This window comes from Dipodomys merriami, unplaced genomic scaffold (assembly GCF_024711535.1).
Source record: "Dipodomys merriami isolate MVZ:Mamm:240054 unplaced genomic scaffold, mDipMer1.0.p SCAF_47, whole genome shotgun sequence".
NCBI lineage: Eukaryota > Metazoa > Chordata > Mammalia > Rodentia > Heteromyidae > Dipodomys > Dipodomys merriami.
The window spans coordinates 6558105-6580745 of record NW_027206035.1 but is presented as its reverse complement, the minus strand read 5'-3'; positions in this window follow the sequence as shown (position 1 = coordinate 6580745).

Here is a 22641-nt window from a genome sequence, read left to right as displayed (position 1 = left end):
TCACCCTAACCCTAACCTCACCGTAACCCTAAACCTCACACTAACCCTCAACCCCACCCTCAGCCTAACGCTAACCCTAACCCTAATGATAAACCTAACCCTCATCTTCACCCTAACCCTCAAAATAACACTTACCCTCACCCCAACCCTAACCCTCACCCTCACACTAACCCTCACCCTAACATTTACCCTCACCCTAAACCTTATCCTAACCCTAAATCTAACCCTCACACTAACCCTAACCGTAACCCTCAGCCTAACCCTTATCCTAACCCTAAATCAAACCCTAACCCTCACCCTAAACCTAACCCTAACCCTCAAACTAATCCTAAGCCTAACTGTCAGCCTAACCCTCATCCTAATCCTAACCCTCAAGTAACCTTCACCCTAACCCTAACCCTAACCCTCACCATAACCCTAACCCTCACCCTCACCCTCCCCATCACCCTCAGCCTAACCCTAACTCTAACACTAAACCTAACCCTAAAACTCTCCCTCACCCTCACCCTAACACTAACCTTAACCCTAACCCTCACCCTAAAACTAACACTAACCTTAACCCTCATCCTCACAATAAACCTCAACCTAACCCTTACCCTCACCATAACCCTAAACCTAACCCTAATCCTCACCCAAACCATCACCCTCAATGACAATGTAACCCTCACCCGAACCCTCACCCAAACCCTCACCGTAACACTCTCTCTAACCCTAATCCTAACCCAAAACCTAACATTCACCCTCACCCTGACCCTCACCTTCAGCCTAACCCTAGACCTAACACTATTCCTAATCCTAACCCTCACCCTCACCCTCACCCTAAACCTAACCCTCACCCTCACCCTCACCCTCACACTCACCCTAAATATCACTCCAACCCTAACCCTCACCCTAACCATAACCCAAACCCTCAACCTAAACCTATACTCAGCTTAACACTTACCATCACCGTAACCGTAACCCTTACTTAACTGAAACCCTCACCCTAACACTCACCCTCACCTTAGCCCTCACCCTAAACCTAACTCTAACCCTAAAACTCACCCTCAAACTTCCCTTCCCCCTCAGTCTTACCCTAAAACTAACCCTAATCCTAAACCTAACCCTCAACCCCAACCTCACTCCAACCCTAACCCTAACCATAACGCTAAGCTTCACTCTCAACCTAACCCTAAACCTAAGCCTAACAATAACCCACAGCCTAACTCTAAACCTAACCCTAAAACTGACCCTAATCCTAATCCTAACCCTAGCTCTCATCGTCACCCTCACCCTCATTCTAACCCTCCCCCTCACCCTGACCCTTATCATCAGACTAACCCTCACACTAACCCTAACTCTCACCCTAAATTTAACCCTAACACTCACCCTTCATTTTCAACCTCAACCTCAGCCTAACCCTAACCCTAACCCTCATCCTAACCTAACCCACACCTCACCTTCACCCTAACCCTAACCCTAACTCTAACCCTGACCCTCACCCTGACCCTCATCTTCACCTTAACCCTCACCCTCACCCTCACCCTCACACTAACACTCAACCTCACCCTAAACCGCACCCTAACCCTAACCCTCACCCTAACACTCACCCTAACACTCACCCTAACACTCACCCTTACCCTAACCCTAACGCTAAACCTAAACCTCACCCTCACCCTAACCCTAACCCTAAACCTTATGCTCATACTAACCCTAACCTAACCCTAACCCTCCCACTAACAATAACCCTCACCCTAACCCTATCCCGACACCTCACCCTAACTCTCACCCTAACGTTAAACCTAACCCTAAGGTTCACACTTACCCAAAATCTAAACCTAACCCTCACCCTCACCAGAACACTCACCCTCACCCTAACACTCACCCTCACAATAAACATCACCCTAACCCTAAAGCTCACCCTAACAATAAACATCACCCTAACCCTAAAGCTCACCCTAACCCTAACACAAACCGTTATGCTAACGCTTACCCTAACCCTAACCCTCACCCTAACAGTAACCGTCACACTAACCCTAACACTAACCCTCACCCTCAACCTCACCTTCACCCTCACCCTAACACTAACCCTCATCCTAACACTAACGGTAAAACTAATGCTAAACCTAAAACTCATCCTCACCCTAAACCTCACTCTAACCCTTATCCTGAACCTAACCCTAACCTTAACCCTCACACTAAACCTAACACTCAACCTAGCCCTAAACCTAATCCTCAGCCTAACTCACACCCTAAACCTAACCCTAACCCTAATACTCACCCTATCCCTAAATTTAACCCTAACACTCACCCTAACCCTCACCCTCACAATAATGCTCATGCTAACCCTAACCCTCACCCTAATCCTAACACTCACCCTAACCCTTACCCTAACCCTAACCCTCACCCTAAGCCTAACCCTAAAACTAACCCTCACCCTAACCCTCACCCTAACCCAAAACATAACCAAAACACTCAACCAGACCCTCACCCTAACACTAACCATAATCCTAACGCTAACCCATGCCCTCCCCCTCACCCTTACCATAACTGTAACCCTAACAGTAACCCTAACTCTAACCCTAACCCTAAACCTAATCCTAAAAGTTACTCTAAACCTAATCCTAATCCTAACCCTAACCCTCACCCTAACCCTAACCCTAAACCTAATGCTATCCCTACCCCTCAACCTCACCCTAACCCTCACCCTAACCTGAACACTCACCCTCAATCTCACATTAACCCTAACCCTACCCCTCAGCCTAACCCTCAACCTAACCCTAACACTAACCCTAATCAAATCCCTAACCCTCAACCTCACCCTCACTGTAACTCTAACCCTAACCCTAACCCTAACTCTCAACCTAACCGTAAACCTATCACTAACCCTAATGCTAACACTAACCCTCACCCTCATCCTAAGCCTCACCCTAACACTGTTACCCTCACCCTCATCCTAACCCTCACCCTAATCCTCACCCTCAACCTAACCCTCATCCTAAACCTAACCCTAACGCTAACCCTCACCCTATGCCTAATCCTAGACCTAACCCTAAACCTGACCCTAACCCTAACCTAACCCTGTTCCTAAACCTCACCCTAACCCTAACCCTAATGCTAAATCTAAACCTCAAACTCAACCTAACCCTCACCCTAACCCTTACCCTCACTGTAACCCTCACTCTAACTCTAACCCTAAGCCTAACCCTAATCCTCACCCTAACCCTAAACCTAACCCTAACCGTAATGCTAACACTAAACCTCACCCTCACCCTCACCCTAACCCTCACTCCCACCCTCAGCCTAAAACTAACCTTTACCCTACTGCTAACACTCACCCTAACCCTCACCCTCGCCCTCACCCTAACCCTAACCCTAACCCTCAGACTAACCCTAACCCTAACCCTAATGCTAACACTAACCCTCACCCTCATTCTAACCCTAACTCTAACCCTCACCCTAACTTTAACCCTAACCCTAATATTAAACCTAAACCTCAACATCACCCTAACCCTCACCCTAAACCTTCCCCTCACTCTCACCCAAACCCTAACCCTAACCCTCACATTAACCCTCACCCTAACGCTAACCCTAAACCTACCCCTTAACCTAACCCTAACCCTCACCCTAACCCTTCCACTCACCCTAACCCTAAACCTAAGCCTCAGCCTAACTCTCATCCTAACCCTATCCCTAACCCTAAACCTCACCCAAACACTCACCCCAATCCTTTGCCTAATCCTAACCCTCACCCTCACCCTAAAACTCACCCTTACTCTTATCCTCACCCTAAACCTAACCTTAACCCTCATCCTAACAGTAACCCTCACCCTAAATATCATCCTAACAATAAGCTTAGTCCTAACCCTCACCCTCACACTAACCCTCACTCTAACCATTAACCTCACCCTAACCCTAACCCTAAACCTCAGCCTAACCCTCATCCTAACCCTACCAATAACACTAAACATCACCCTAACCTTAATCCGAACCCCAACCCTAACACTCACCCTAACCCTAACCGTGACCTTCACCCTCAACCTCAACCTCAGCCTAAACCTAACCCTAACCCTAATCCAAACCCTAACCCTCACCCTCACGCTCACCCTAATTCTAACCTTAACCCTAAACTTAACCCTCACCCTAACCCTAACCCTAATCCTAAATCTCACACTAAGCCTAACCCTAACCCTAATGCTAACCCTAAACCTCACCCAAATCCTAGCCTTCACTCTCAACTTTACCCTCACACTCACCCTAACCCTAACTCTACCCCTACCCCTCAGCTTAACTCTCACCCTAACCCTTACCCTAACCCTAATCCAAAAACTTGCCCTCACCCTCACCCACACCCTAACTCTAAACCTAACCCTAACCCTCACCCTCACCCTAACCCTAACCCTATCCATAAACCTCATGCTAACCACAAACCTAATCCTAAACTTAACCCTCACCATCACCCTCACCATAACCCTAACACTCACCCAAAACCTAACCCTAACCCTAGCCCTCACCCTAACACTTACCCTCACCCTCACCCTAAACCTAACCCTAAACATCACCCTATCCCTCACCCTAAGCCTTAAACTCACCCTAACAATATTACTAACCCTAACCCTAACTCTCAACCTAACCCAAACCCTCATGCTAAACCTAACCCTCAACCTCACCCTAACCCTAACCCTCACCCTCACCCTCACCCTAACCCTAACCCTCACCCTAACTCTCACCCAAACCCTAACGCTAACCCTAACCATCACCCTCACCCTAAACCTCACCATAACCCTTACCCCCACCATATCCCTAACCCTAACCCTAACCCTATTCCTCACACTAACACTAACCCTACCACACCCTAATGCCCACTCTAACCCTAATCCTAACCCTTATCCTAACCCTTAACATCACCTTAACTTTCAACATTCCCCTAAACGTCACGAACACACTAACCCTCACCCTCCCCCGAACCCTCACACAAAACCTAACCCTGCCCCTCACGCTTACCCTCACCCTAAACCTCACCCTAACCCTCCCCCTAAACCTAAACCTAACCTGAACCCTCACCCGAATCCGAACCCTCAACCTAACCCTAACCCCCAGCCAAACCCTAACGCGCACTCTTACAATAACTCACACCATTAACCTTATCCTCACCCTAAACCTAACCCTAACCCTAACCCTCAAATTAACCCTCACCCTCACCCTAACCCTAACCCTAGCCCTCAACGGACCCCTCACCCTAAACCTAACCCCAACCCTCACGCTAACCCTAACCCTCACCTTCACCCTAACCCTTCCAGTCACCCTTACCCTCACCTTCACCCTAACCCTAATCCTCACCCTAAACATCAATCTAAGAATAACCCTAAACCTATTCCTCACCTTAAAGCTCACCCTCACTCTATTCCTCACCATAACCCTAACTGTAAGCCATTCCTAACCGAAACCCTCACCCTCACCCATACCCACATCCTAACACCCACCCTTACCCTAGCCCTCACCCTAAACCTAACCCTAACCCTAACCCTCACACTCACCCTCACCCCCAACCTCAACCAAACCCTAAACCTAACCCTAATCCTAACCCTAACCCTAACCCTTACACTATACCTAATCCTAACCCTAATGCTAACACTAACCCTCACCCTCACTCTAAGCCTAACCGTAACCCTAACCCTCACCCTAACCCTAATCCGAATGCTATCCCTAAACCTCAACCTCAGCCCTCACAGTAAACCTAACCCTCACACCAAATCTAACCCTAAACCTAACCCTAATCCTAAACCTAACCCTCACATTCACACTCACCCTAAGCCTAACCCAAAACCTCACCCTCCCCCTAAACCTCACCCTCTACCTAAACATCACACTAACCCTAACCCTCACCCTAAACCTAACCCTAACCCTCAGCTAACCCTAAACCTCATCTTAACCTTAACCCTAACCCTCACATTCACCCTAGCCCTCATCCTCACCATAATCCTAACAATAACCCTAAATCTAAACCTAATCCTCACACTAACCCTAGCCCTAACACTCACCCTAATCCTAATGCTCACCCTCACCCTAACCCTTACGGTCAACTTAACCCTCACCATAACACTAACCGTCACCCACACCCTAACCCTCACGCTCACCCAAACCCTTAACCAAAACCTAACCCTGCCCCTCATGCTTACCCTCACCCTAAACATAAACCTAACTCTCACCCTAAACCTAAACCTAACCCTAACCCTCACCCTCACGCGAACCCTCACCCTAACCCTAACCCCCACCATAACCCTAACACTAACCCTAACCCTCACTCTCACAATAACTCACACCCTAAACCTTATCCTCACACTAACCCTAACCCTAAACTGAAACGTCACATTAACCCTCACCCTCACCCTAACCCTAACCGTAGCCCTCATGCTACCCCTCACCCTAAACCTAAGAGTAACCCATACCCTAACCCTAATCCTAACACTCACTTTCACCCTAACCCTCACAGACACCCTAAACCTCAACCTAACCCTAACACTCACCTACACCCTCACCCTCACCCTAACCCTCACCTTCACCCTAAACCTAACCATAAGCCTTTCCTAACCGAAACACTCACCCTCACCCATACCCGTTTTCTAACTCCCATCCTCACCCTAGCCCTCACCATAAACCTAAACCTAACCCTAAACCTCATTCTCACCCTCACCCCTACCCTCAGCCTAACCCTAAACCTAACCCTCACCCTAACCCTAACCATAACCCTCACCCTAACCCTAATCCGAATGTTAACCCTAAACCTCAACCTCAGCCTAAAACTCACCCTAACCTTTACCCTCACCCTCACCCTCACCCTAATCCTAACCCTAACCCTCACACTAACCCTCAACATAACCTTAACCCTAACCCTATCCCTCAGCCTAACCCCCACCCTATCCTAACCCTAACACTAATCTTCACCCTATCCTAACCCTAACCCTAACCCTCACCCAAAACCTAAACCTGACCCTAACCCTCACTCTCACCCTAAACCTCACCCTAACCCTTACCCTCACCCTAACCCTAACCCTAACCCTCAGCCAACTCTCAGCCTAACCCAACCGTAATCCTAATTGTCACCTTAACCTTAACCCTAACCCCAACCCTAACACTCACCCCAACCCTACCCCTCACCATCACATTCAAACTCACACTCAGCCTAACCCTAACCCTAATCCAAACCCTAACCCTCAACCTCACCCTCACCCTAAGCGTCAACCTCACCGTATACCTCATCCCAAGCCTTTCCCTCACAATAACTCTAATCCTAAACTTAAATCTCACAATAAACCTAACAATATCCCTAACCCTCATCCTAAACCTAACCCACACCCACACCCTAACCCTAACCCTCACCGTCACCCTAACCCTAACCCTCACCCAAAACCTAAAGCTAACCCTAAACCTCACCCTCACCCTAAACCTCACCCTAAGCCTTACACTCACCATATCCCTAACCCTTAACCTAACCCTAATCCTCACACTAAACCTAACCCTAACCCTCACCCTAATGCTCACCTTAATCTTCATGCTCACCCTAACCCTTACCATCACCTTAAACCACACCCTCTCCCTCACCCTAACCCTAAACCTAACCCTAACCCTCAACCTCAGCCTAACCCTCACCCTTACCCTCACCCCCACTGTAACACTAACGCTACACCTATCCCGCACTCTCACCCTAAACCACACCTTAAAACTTGTTCTCACACTAACCCTAACCCTAATCCTAAACCTCACATTAAGCCTAATCCTCATCTTAACTCTAACCCTACCCATTACTCTACCCCTCACCTTAACCTAATCCAAACCCTCACCCTAACCGTAACTCTTACCCTCACCTTCACAATAAACCTCACATTCACCATAACCCTCACCTTAAACCTAACCCTCACCTACACCCTCATACTCACCCTAACCCTCAACTGCACCCTAACACTCACCCTCACCCTCACCTTCACCCTAATCCTAACCCTAACCCTCATGCTAACACTAACTCTTAGCCTCATCCTCACCCTCACCCTAACCCTAACCCACACGGTCACCCTAATCCTCACCCTAACCCTAACCCTAACCATTTCCTAACCGAAAAACTCACCCTGAACCTCACCCTCACCCTAACCTTCAGCCTCATCCAATCCCTCACCCTAACACTAACGCTCAACCTAATCTTAACCCGAAAACTCACCCTCACCCTCTACCTAACCATAACCCTAACCCTAACCCTCATCCTAACACTAAAGCTAAACCTAATGCTAACCCTAAAACTCACACTCACCCTAACCCTCACCCTAAACCTTACCGTCACCCTAACCCTAACCCTAACCCTCAAACTAAACCTAATCATCAGACTAAGTCTAATTCTACCCCTCAGCCTAAACCTCACCCTAAACCTAACCCAACCCTAATCTTTACCCTATCCTTCACCTTTAACCAAACCCTCACCATAACCCTCATCCTCACCCTAACGCTTATGTTAACCCTAACCCTCACACTCACCCTAACCCTCACCCTAACCCTTACCCTCACTCTAAACCTAAACCTCACCCTCAAACTAATCCTCACCCTAACACTTACCCACACCCTAACATTCACCCTAACCCTAAATTTAACCCTCACCCTAAACCTAACCCTAACCCTATTCTTATTCCTAACCCTCACCCTCACCCTCAGCCTAAACCTAACCCTAACCCTAACCCTCACAATCACCCTCACCCTCACTCTCACCCTAACCCTCACCCTCACACTAACCCTCATCCTCACCCTAAACATCACCGTAAACCTAACACTCACCGTAACCCTAACCCTAACACTCAACCTAAACCTAACCTCAGTTTAACCCTCACCCTCACCCTAATCCTCACCCTATCCCTAACCCTTACGTAAATGAAAACCTCACCCTCACCCTAACCCTCACCCTCAACCCTAGCCCTCACCCTAAAACTAACCCTAACCCTAATCCTCACCCTCCACCTCCCCTTCCCCCTCAGCCTTACCCTAAACCTAACCTTAATCCTAAACCTAACCCTCAACCCCACCCTCACCCTAACCCTAACACTAACCCTAATGCTAACCCTCACCCTCATCGTCACCCTAAATCTAACCCTAACCCTAAAAATTACCATAACCCTAGCCCTAACCCTAACCATAAGCATAAATCTCACCCTAACCCTAAACGTAACTCTAACCCTCACCCTAATCCTCACCCTCATCCTAACCCTCGCCCTCATCCTGACCCTCACCATCACACTATCCCTGACCCTCATCCTAACCCACACCCTCACCCTCAGCCTAACCCTTAACCTAACCCTAATCCTCACCCTAACACTCACCCTCATCCTAACCCTAACCCTAACACTCACCTTCAACCTCAACCTCACCCTCACCCTCACCTTCACACTAACTCTCATCAAACAATAAACATCACCCTAACACTAACCCTCAACCTAACCCTCCACCTCAACCTCACCCTAACCCTCACCCTGACCTTTATCCTCACACTAAACTTAAACCTAACCCTCACACTAACCCAAACCCTAACCCTATCCCGACAACTCACCCTAACTCTCACCCTTACCCTAAAACTAACCCTAATCCTCACCCTAACCCCAACACTAAGCCTAACCCTCACCCTCACCGTAACCCTCACCTTCACCCTAACCCTCACCCTAACCCTAAATTTCAACCACACCCTAACCTTCACACTCAACAGAACCCGATCCTCACACAAACACTAACCATCACCCTAAACCTGACCCTCACAATAACCATCACCCTAACACTATCCCTAACTCTCACCCTAACACTATCCCTAACCCTCAACGTAATCCTAACCCTCAACCTAACTTTAGCCCTCACCCTAAAACTAACCCTCACCCTAACACTAACCCTCACACTAAACCTAACCCTAACATTCACCCTCACCCTCAAACTCACCCTCACCCTCACCCTAACCCTCATCCTAACCCTAACCCTAAACCTAATGCTAACCCTAAACCTCACCCACACCCTTACCCTAACCGTCACACTAAACCTAACCATCACCCTAAACCTTTCCGTCACCCTAAACCTAACCCTCACCCTCACCCTACCCTCACCCTAACACTTACCCACACAGTAACCCTCGCCCTTACCCTAAAACTAACTCTCACCCTAAACCTCACCCTAAACTTCACCACATCCCTAAGTATAACCCTGACCCTAACCCTAACTCTAAACCTAAACCTCACCCTAAACTTTACCCTCAACCTAACAAAAAACCTAAACATAAATATAGCACTCACACTAACCCTTACCCTAACCATCAGCCTAACCCTTATCCTAGCCCTAAACCTAACCCTAACCATAACCGTAACGCTAACCCTAACCCTAACACTCACACTAACCCTAACCCCAACCCTCAGCCTAACCCTCATCCCAGCCCTAATCCTAACCCTAAACCTCACCCTCACCCTAACCCTCCCCCTCCCCCTAAGTCTCACCCTAACCCTAACCCTTACCTAACCGAAACCCTCACCCTCACCCTAAACCTCACCCTCACCCTAGCCCTCACCCTAAACCTAACCCTAACCCTAATCCTCACCCTCCACCTCCCCTTCCCCCTCAGCCTTACCCTAAACCTAACCTTAATCCTAAACCTAACCCTCAACCCCACCCTCACCCTAACCCTCACCCTAACCCTAACGCTAACCCTCACCCTCACTCTCACCCTAACCCTAACCCTAAGCCTAAAAATTACCATAACCCTACCCCTAACCCTAACCCTAACCATAAAACTCACCCTAACACTAAACCTAACGCTAACCCTCACCCACACCCTCACCCTCATCATAACCCTCACCCTCACCCTGACCCTCACCATCACACTAACCCTAACTCTCACCCTAACCCTCACCCTCACCCTCAGCCTAAACCTATCCCTAAACCTAATCCTAACCCTAACACTCACCCTCATCCTAACCCTAACCCTAACACTCACCCTCAACCTCAACCTCACCCTCACCCTAACCCTCACACTAACTCTCAACCTCACCCTAAACATCTCCCTAACACTAACCCTCAACCTATCCCTAATCCTAAGCCTGACCCTAACCCTAACCCTCACCATAACACTAACGCTAACCCTAACCCTAACCCTCACCCTAACCCTCACCCTAACCTTTATCCTCACACTAAACTTAAACCTAATCCTAACCCTCACACTAATCCTAACCCACACCCTAAGTGTATGCCGACAACTTACACTAACTCTCACCCTAACCCTAAAACTAACCCTAACCCTCACACTAACTCTAACCCTAAGCCTAACCCTCACCCTCATCGTAACCCCCAGCATCAACCTAACCCTAAATTTCAATCACACCCTAACCCTCACCCTCACCAGAACTAGACCCTCACCCGAACACTCACCCTCACTCTAAACCTCAACCTCACAATAACCATCACCCTAACCCTAACTCTCACCCTAACACTAACCCAAACCCTCAACTTAATCCTAACCCTCAAGGTAACCCTAACCCTCACCCTAAACCTAACCCTCACCCTAACACTAACCCTTACACTAAACCTAAACCTAACACTCACCCTCACCCTCACCCTCACCCTCACCCTAACCCTAACGCTCATCGTAACCCTAACCCTAAATCTAATGCTAACCCTAAACCTCACCCTCACCCTAACCCTAACCCTCACACTAAACCTAACCCTCACCCTAAACCTTTCCGTCACCCTAACCCTATCCCTCACCCTCACCATAAACCTCACCCTAACACTTACCCACACCCTAACCCTCACCTTAACTCTAAAACTAAATCTCACCCTTAACCTCACCCTAACCCTAACCACAACCATAAGCCTAACCCTGACCCTAACCCTCAACCTAACCCTAAACCTCACCCTCACCCTAACCCTCACCCTAAACTTTACCCTCAACCTAACCCACACCCTAACCATAAACTTAACACTCACACTAACCCTTACCATAATCCTCAGCCTATCCCTTATCCTAGCCCTTACCCTAACCATCACCATAACTGTAACCCTCACCCTCACACTAACCCTAACCCTAACCCTCAGCCTAACCCTCATCCCAACCCTAATTCTAACCATAAACCTCAGCCTCATCTTAACCCTAACACTAACCATAATCCTCACACTAAACCTAACCCTCACCCTCACCCTCACCCTAACCCTCACCCTAACCCTTACCCTGAACATAAACCTATCCCTAAACCTAAACCTAACCCTAACTCTCACACGAACACTCAGCCTCACCCTAACCCTCACCCTAACACCAAAAATCACCCTAAACCTAACCCTCAACCTAACCCTAACACTCACACTAACCCTAACCCTAACCCTCACACTAACCCTAACCCTAACCCTCACACTCATCCTCACCCACACCCTAACCCAAACCCTAACCCTCCCCCTCACCCTCACCCTCCCCCTTCCCCTCAGCCTAAACCTCACCCTAACCCTAACCCTAAACATTACCTAACAGAAAACCTCACCCTCACCCTCACCCTCATCCTAAACCTCACCCTCACACTAGCCCTCACCCTAACTCTAAATCTCACCCTAACCCTAACACTAACCCTCACCGTAACCCTAACACTCCCACTAACCCTAACCCTAACCCTCACCCTCACCCTCACCTTCACCCTAATCCTAACCCTAACCCTCATCCTAACACTAACTCTCAGCCTCATCCTCACCCTCACCCTAACCCTAACCCACACGGTCACCCTAATCCTCACCCTAACCCTAACCCTGAACTTTTCCTAACCGAAAAACTCACCCTCAAACTCACTCTCACCCTAACCATCACCCTCACCCAATCCCTCACCCTAACACTAACCCTCACCCTAACCCTAACCCTAAAACTCACCCTCAACCTCTACCTAACCATAACCCAAACACTCATCCTAACACTAACGCTAAACCTAATGCTACCCCTAAAACTCACACTCACCCTAACCCTCACCCTAAACCTTACCGTCACCCTAACCCTAACCCTAACCCTCACACTAAAACTAATCATCAGACTAACTCTACCCCTCAGCCTAAACCTCACCCTAAACCTACCCCAACCCTAATCTTTACCCTATCCTTAACCTTTAACCAAACCCTCACCATAACCCTCAGCCTCACCCTAACGCTTATGTTAAGCCTAACCCTCACACTCACCCTAACCCTCAACCTAACCCTTACCCTCACCATAATCCTAACCCTCACCCTCAAACTAATCCATACCCTAACACTTACCCACAACCTAACACTCACCCTAACCCTAAATTTAACCCTCAACCTAAATCTAACCCTAACCCTATTCTTATTCCTAACCCTCACCCTCACCCTCAGCCTAAACCTAACCCTAACCCTAACCCTCACACTCACCCTCACTCTCACCCTAACCCTCACCCTCACCCTAACCCACATCCTCACCCTAAACATCACCGTAAAACTAACACTCACCGTAACCCTAACCCTAACCCTCACCCTAAACCTAACCTCAGCTTAAATCTCACCCTCACCCTAATCATCAAACTAACCCTAACCCTTACCTAACCGAAACCCTCACACTCACCCTAACCATCACCCTCACCCTAAACCTACCCTTAACATTAATCCTCAAACTCCACCTCCCCTTCCCTTACACTAAACCTAACCTTAATACTAAGCCTAAACCTCAAACTGACCCTCACCCTAACCCTAACCCTAATGCTAACTCCCACCCTCATCCCGACCCTCACCATCACACTAACCCTAACCCTCACCCTAACCCTCACCCTCACCCTCAGCCTAAACCTATCCCTAACCCTAATCCTAACCGTAACACTCACCCTCATCCTAACCCTAACCCTAACACTCACCCTCAACCTCAAACTCACCCTCACCCTCACCCTCACCCTCAACACTAATTCTCAACCTCACCCTAAACATCTCCCTAACACTAACCCTCAACCTAACCCTAATCCTAATCCTCACCCTAACCCTAACCCTCACCATAACCCTAACGCTAACTCTAAACCTAACCCTAACCTTAACCCTAACCATCACACTAACCCTAAACCTAACCCTCATCCTAAACCTGATCCCAAACCTAATACTAACCCTAACCTTCACCCTCACCCTAACCCTAACACTAACCCTAATGCTCACACTAACCCTAACCCTCACACTCACCCTCACACTGACCGTCACCTGAACCCTTACCCTCAACATAAACCTATCCATAAACCTAAAACTAACCCTAACTCTCACACGAACACTCAGCCTCACCCTAACCCTCACCCTAACACCAAAAATCACCCTAACCCTAACCCTCACCCTAACCCTAAACCTCAACCTAACCCTAACCCTCACACTAACCCTAATCCTAACCCTCACCCTCATCCTCACCCACACCCTAACCCAAACCCTAACCCTCATCGTAACACTAAGCCTCACCCTCACGCTCACCCTCAACCTAAACCTCACCCTACCCCTAACCCTAAACCTTATCAACCAGAAAACCTCACCATCACCCTCACCCTCAACCTAACCATCACCCTCATACTATCCCTCACAGTAACTCTAACCCTCGCCCTAACCCGAACCCTAACCCTCACCCTCACCCTCACCCTAACCCTAATCTTAACATTAACCTTAAAACTAATGCTAACCCTAAAACTCACACTCACCCTAACCCTCACCCTAACTGATACCATCACCATACCCCTAACTCTAATGCTCACACTAAACCTAACCTCACACTAACTCTAACCCTAATCCTCAGCTTAACCATCACGCTAAACCTAAACCTAAACCTAACCCTCACCCTATCCTTAAACATAAACCAAACCCCCACCCTAACCCTCACCCTCACCCTAACCCTAATGCTAACAATAACACTAAACATCACCCTAAATCTCACCCTAACCCGTACCCTCACCCTAACCCTAACCCTCACCCTCAACCTAACCCTCACCCTTACACTTAACCATAACCTAAACCTCACCCTAACCCTAAAACTAACCCTCACCCTAACCTTAACCCTAATCCCAAAACTCATCCTCACTCTAACCCTCACCCTGACATTTATCCTCACCCTAAACCTTATCCTAAATCTAAAACGAACCCTCAAACTAACCCTAACCATAACCCTCAGCATAAGACTTATCCTAACCCTAAACCTAACCCTAACCCTCACCCTAAACCTAACCCTAACCCTAACCCTAACTCTCACACTAACCCTAACTCTAACCCTCAACCTAACCCTCATCCTAACCATAATCCTAAACCTAACCCTCACCCTCACCCTTCCCTAACCCTAACCCTAACCCACAACCTCACCCTCCCCATCACCCTCAGCCTAACCCTAATCCTAACATTAAACCAAACCTTCATACTCACCCTCACCCTAACCTTAACCCTGTCCCTATCCCTATCCCTTACCTTTACCCTAACCCTAACCCTATGCCTCACCCTCAACCTAACCCTAAACCAAACCCTGACCCTCACCCTAACCCTCACCCTAACCCTGACACTAACCTTACACTCATCCTTACACTAAACCTCACCATAAACTTTACTCTCACCATAACCCTAATCGTTTCCCTAAACCTAACCCACACCCAAACCCTAACTCTTAACCTCACCCGAAACCTCACCCTCACTCTAACACTCTTTCTAACCCTAACCCTAACCCTAATCCTAAAACTAACCCTCACCCTCAAACTCAACATAACCCTAACCCTAATCCTAAACTTAACCCTCACCCTCACCGTCACTCTAACCCTCACACTAACCCAAAAAACTCACCTTAAACCTATTCCTACCACTCTCCCTAACCCTAACCCTCAACCTAACCGTAACCCTACCCTTAACACTAACCCTCACAAGATACCTAAACCTAACCCTAACCCTCATCCTAACCCTAATCCTCACCCACACCCTCACCCTCACCCGAACCATCATCCTCTCCCTACCCCTCAACCTCAACCTAAACATCAACTTAACCCTAACCCGCACCCTAACCCTAACCCTAACCCTAACCCTCACACTAACCCTCACCCTAACCCTTACCCTCACCCTATCCCTAATCGTAACCCTAACCATAACACTCACACTAACCGTAACCCTGATTCTAACCCTAAAGCTAACCCTAACCCTAACCTTCACCCTCACGCTGACACTCACCCTCAGCCTAACCCTAACCCTAACACTAATCCTAATTCTAACTCTCAGCCTCATGCTCACCCTAAACCTCACCCTCACCCTCACATTAACCATCACCCTCACCCTAAACATCACCCTAAACCTAACCCTCACCCTAAACCTAACCCTAACCCTCACCCAATGCTAACCCTCACCCTAACCCTCACTGTAACCCTAACACTAAACCTAACCCTCACCTTAAACCTCACCCTAAACCTTATCCTCACACTAACCTTAACCCTAAGCCTAACCCCCACACTAACCCTAACCCTCACACTAACCCTATCCCGAAACCTTACCTTAACTCTCACCTTAACCATAAATCTTACCCTAAACCTCAACCTAACCCTAACTCTAGACTTAAACCTCACCCTCACCCTCACCCTATCCCTCACTGTCACCCTAACCCTCACCCTAACACTAACCCTCACACTCACCCGAACCCTAACCCACACACGAACACTCACCCTCACCCTAACCCTCAACCTTATACTAAAGTTCACCCTAACCCTAACGCGCATCCTAACCCTAACCCTAAACCTTACCCTAACCCTAACCCTCAACCTAACACTAACTCTCACCCTGACCGTCACCTTAACCCTAACCCTAACCCTAACCCTAACCCTCACCCTAACACTTACCCTAAACCTAACCCTCACCCTAAACCTAACCATCATCCTAACACTAACCATCACACTGACCCTAACCCTAACCCTCACCCTCACCCTAAACCTAACCCTCATCCTAACCCTAACTGTAAACCTAATGCTAAACGTAAACCTCATCCTCACCCTAAGCCTCACCCTAAACCTTACCCTCAACCTCACCCTAACAATAACCCTCAACCTCACCCTAACCCTCACACTAAACCTAAAACTCACCATGACCCTAACCCTAACCCTCACACTAAACCTAAACCTCACCCTCTACCTAACCCTCTCCCTAACCCTTACCTACACCTTAACCCTCAGCCTAAGCCTAACCCTAAATCTAACCCTCACCCTAACACTCACCCTAACCCTAAATATAACCCTAACCCTCACCCTCACCCTAACACTCACCCTAAATTTTACCCTCAACCTAATCCAAACCTTAACCCTAAACCTAACACACACACTGACCCTAACCCTAACCCTCAGCCTAACCCTTATCCTAACCCTAAAACTAACCCTAAACCACACCCTAACCCAAACCCTAACCTTAACCCTAACCCTCACACTAACCCTAACCCTAACCCTCAGCCTATCCCTCACCCTAACCCTAACCCTAACCCTGACCCTCACCCTCACCTTAACCCTAACCCTAAACCTAACCCTCACCCTAACCCTAAACCTCACCCTAGCCCACACCTAACACTAAACCTCAAACTAACCCTGACGCTAAATCTCACCCTCATCCTAATCCTAACCCTAAACGTAACCAAAACACTTATACTAACCCAAACCCTAAACCTAATGCTATCCCTAAACCTCACACTCACACTAACCCTCACTGTAACCCTTACTGTCACCCTAACCCTAACCCTAACCCTCACACTAAAACTAAGCCTCACCCTAACCCTAACCCTAACCCTCACCCTAACCCTCACCCTAAACCTAATCCTAAGCTAAATCCTCATCCTATCCTTACCCTTAACACAAACCCTCATCCTATCCCTCACCCTCACCCTAACCCTCACTCGCACCTAACCCTCACCCTAACACTTACCCACACCCTAACACTCACCCTAACCCCAACCATAAACCTAACCTTCAACCTACCCCTCAACATAACCCTAAACTTCACCATCACCCTAATATTCACCCTAAACTTTACCCTCACCCTAGCACTTACCCTAACGCTAAACCAAAACCTCACACTAACCCTAACACTAACCCTCAGCCTAAACCTTATCCTAAACATAAACCAAATCTAACCCTCACCCTAAACCTAACCCTAACCCTAACCCTAACACTAACAATCATCCTAACCCTAACCCTTACACTAACCCTCCACATCACCCTCAGCATAACCCTAATCCTAACACTAATCCTAACACTCACCCTAAATCTAACACTAAACCTAACCCTAACACTCAACATCACCCTGACACTAACCCTAACTTTATCCCTAACCCTCACCCTAACGCTAAGCCTCACCCTATACCTCACCCTCACCCTAACCCTAACCCTAAACCTAACACTCACCGTAACCCTCACCCTATCCCTAACACTAACCCTCACCCACATCCTCACACTAAACCTCACCCTAATCCTTAAATTCACCAGAACCCTAACCCTAATCCTAACCCTAATCCTCACCATAACCCTAAAACTCATGCACACCCTAACCCTCACCCGAACCCGAATCTGAACCCTCACCTACCACTCACCCTAACCCTAACCTTAACTCTAATCCTAAACCTAACCCTCACCTTCAAACTCACCCTACCTCCAACTCTAACCCTAACCCTAACCCTCACGCTCACCCTCACCTTAATCCTCACACTTATCCTAAACCTCACCCTAACCCTAACCCTACCTTTCTCCATAACTCTCAACCTAACACTAACCCTATCCCTAACCTTCACGCTTACCCTGACCCTCAAGCTCAGCCTAACCCGAACCTAACCCTATTCCTATTCCTAACACTTACCATCACATGCAACCTAAAACTAAACCTAACCCTAACCCTCACCCTAAACCTAACCTCAGCTTAACCCTCATCCTCACCCTAAAACTAACCCTAAACCTCACCCTCACCCACACCCTCAAACTAACCCTCACACTAATCATAACTTTAACACTCAGTCTAAACCTCATCCTAACCCTAACCTAACACTAACACTCACCCTAACCCTAACCCTCAGCTTCACTTTCAATCTCACCCTCACCCTAACCCTAATAACCCTCCACCTCATCCTTACCCTCACCCTAACCCTTACCGTCACCGTAACCCTAAACCTCACCCTCACCCAAAACCTCACCCTAAAAGTTACCCACATCCTAAACCTGATCCGAACCCTAAACCTAAACCTAACCCTCACCCGAACCCTCAACCTAAACCTAACCATAACCCTAAACCTAACCCTGACCCTAACACTCACCCTAACCCTAACCCTCAAACTCACCCTAAACTTCACCCTAACCTTTACCTTCAATCTAACCAAAACCCTAACCCTAAACCTAACACTCACACTAACCTTTACCCTAAACCTCAGCCTAACCCTTATCCTAACCCCAAACCTGACTCTAACCCTCACACTCACCCTAACACTAAACCTAACCCTAACCCTAAACCTAACCATTACGCTCATCCTAACCCTAATCCTAACACTTACAATCAACCTAAACCTATCTTTAACCATCACCCTAATCCTAAACTTCAAACTAATCCTAACCCTCACCCTGACCCTCACCCTCACCCCAACCCAAAACCAAACCCTTACCCTAACCCTAACCCTCACCCTAAACCTAACCCTCACAATAACAGTAACTGTCACACTAACCCTAACACTAACCCTCACCATAACCCTCACCCTCACCCTCACCCTAACCCTAACCCTCATCCTAACCCTAATGGTAAACCTAATGCTAACACTAAACCTCACCCTCACCCTCACCCTCACCCTCACCCTAAATTTCACCCTCACCCTAAACATCACCCTAATCCTAGTCCTCACCCTAACCCTAACCCTAACCCTCACCCTAAACCTAACCTCAGCTTAACCCTCACCTTCACCTTAATCTTCACCCTAAACCTAACACTTACCTAATGGAAACCCTCATCCTCACCCTCACCCTAACCCTAAACCTAATCCTAACAATAACCATAACTTTAACCCTAACCCTAACCCTAAAACTCACCCTAAACCTAATCCTAACCCTAACACTCACACTCACCCTCACCCTCACCCTCAACCTTACTCTCACCCTGAGCCTCAACATCAACTAACCCTCACACTAACCCTAACCATCACCCTAAACCTAACCCTCACCCTCACTTTCACCCTCACCCTCAGCCTAACCATAACCCTAACTCTAATCCTAACCCTAACACTCACCCTGACCCAAACCCTAAACCTAACCCTCATCCTCAGCCTCACCCTCACCCGCACCCTCACCCTAACCCTCACCCTCACCCTCACACTAACCCTCAACCTCACCCTAAACATCACTCTAAACCTAACCCTCACATTAACCCTAACCCTCACGCTAACCCTAACGCTAACACTAACCCTCACTCTCACACCAACCCTCACCATAACCATTATCCTCACACTAACCCTAACCCTAACCCTAACCCTCAAACTAACACTAACCCTAACCCTAAACCTATCCCGACACCTCAACCTAACTCTCAACCTAACCCTAACCCTAATCCTAACCCTCACCCTAATCCTAACCCTCACCCTGAGCCTCACCCTAACCTAACCCTATCCCTAACCCTCACTCTAACACTTACCCTCACCCTAACCCTAACGCTCATCCTCACCCTAACGCTCACCCTAACACTTTCCCACACCCTAAACTTCACCCTAATGCTAACCCTAAACCTAACACTCACCTTAAGCCTCTTCCTAAGACTAACCATAACCCTAAACCTAACCCTCATCCTAACCCTCACCCTCACCCTAAACCTCACCCTCAACCGAACCGTCACCCTAACCTTTACCCTCAACCTAACCCAAACCCTAACCGTAAACCTAACACTCACATTAACCCTAAACCTAACCCTCGGCCTAACCTTTATCCTAACCCTAAACCTAACCCTCACCCTAACACTAAACATAACCCTAACCCTCACCTTCACCATAAACCTAACCATTGACCTCACCCTAACCCTAACCCTATCCCTAACCCTCACCCTCACCCTAACCCTCACCCTCATCCTAACCCTCACCCTGACACTAACCCCAACCTTCACCCTAAACCTATCCTCAATGTAACCGTAACCCTCACACTAACCCTCACCATTACCCTCACCCTCACCCGAACCCTAACCCTAACACTAATCCACACCCTCACCCAATCCTCACCCTAACCCTAACCCTAACCCATACCTAACCGAAAACCTCACCCTCACCCTCACCCTCAGCCTAAACCTCACGTTCACCCTAGCCATCACCCTAACTCTAAACCTCACCCTAACCCTAATCCTAACCCTCATCATCACCCACACCCTAAACCTAAACCTAACCCTAACCCTGATCCTAACACTAACCCTACCCCTAATTCTAACCCTAAACCTTACACTCACACTAACCCTCTCCTTAACCATTACTGACACCCTAACCCTAACCCTCAAACTAAACCTAGCACTCAACCTACCCTATACCTACCCCTCAGCCTAACCCTCACCCTCAACCTAAACCTAAACCTAATCCTCACCCTATCACTAAACTTAACCCTAATCCTCACCCTCACCCTAAACCTACCCCTCAACCTAACCCTCACCCTAAACCTCACCCTAAACCTAACCCTCACCCTAAACCTAACCATCACCCTAAACCTAACCCTCACACTAACCCTAACACTGAACCTCACCCTCACCCTCACAATACCCTTAACCCTAACCCTAATCCTAACCCTGACCCTCAACCTCAGCCCAACACTAACACTAACCCTATTCCTAATCCTAACCCTCACCCTCAACCTCACCCTCACCCTCACCCTAACCATCACCCTCACCCTAATCATCACCCTAACCCTAACCCTTACCCTAAACTTAACCCTAACCCTCACCCAAAACCCTAACCCTCATCCTACCCTAACCTTAACCCTCATCTTCACCCTAGCCCGCATCCTAACCCTAATCCTAACAATAACCCTAACCCTAACCATAAAACTCACCCTAACCCTAATCAAAACGCGAACCCTCACCCTCTTCCTCACCCTCACCCTAACTTACACCCTAAACCTACCCCTCACCCTAACACTCACAGTAACCCTAACCCTCAACCTAAACCTAACACTAACCCTCACCCCTAAACCTAACCCTAACCCTCACCCTCACCGAAACCCTCAACCTCAGATTAACCTTAACCCTAACCCTAATCCTAAACCTAACCCTAACACTCACCCTCAACCTAACCCTAAACTTAACCCTCACCCTCAACCTCACCCTCAACTCAGCCTAACCCTAAACCTCACACTAACCCTAACCCTCACCCTCACCCAAACCCTAACCCTAAGTGTAACCCTCACCCTCAACCTCACCCTCAACCTAACCCTCAACCTCACCCTCACCCTAACCCTCACCCTCACACTAAACTTCACCCTCACCCTAACCCTCACCCTAACCTCAACGATATACCTAACACTCACATGCAACCTAAACCTCACCCTAACACTCAACCTCACACTAAACCTAACCCTAACCCTAACCCTTACCCTCACACTAAACCTAACCCTCACCATAACCCTAAACCTAATTTAACCCGTTCCCTAACGCTAACCC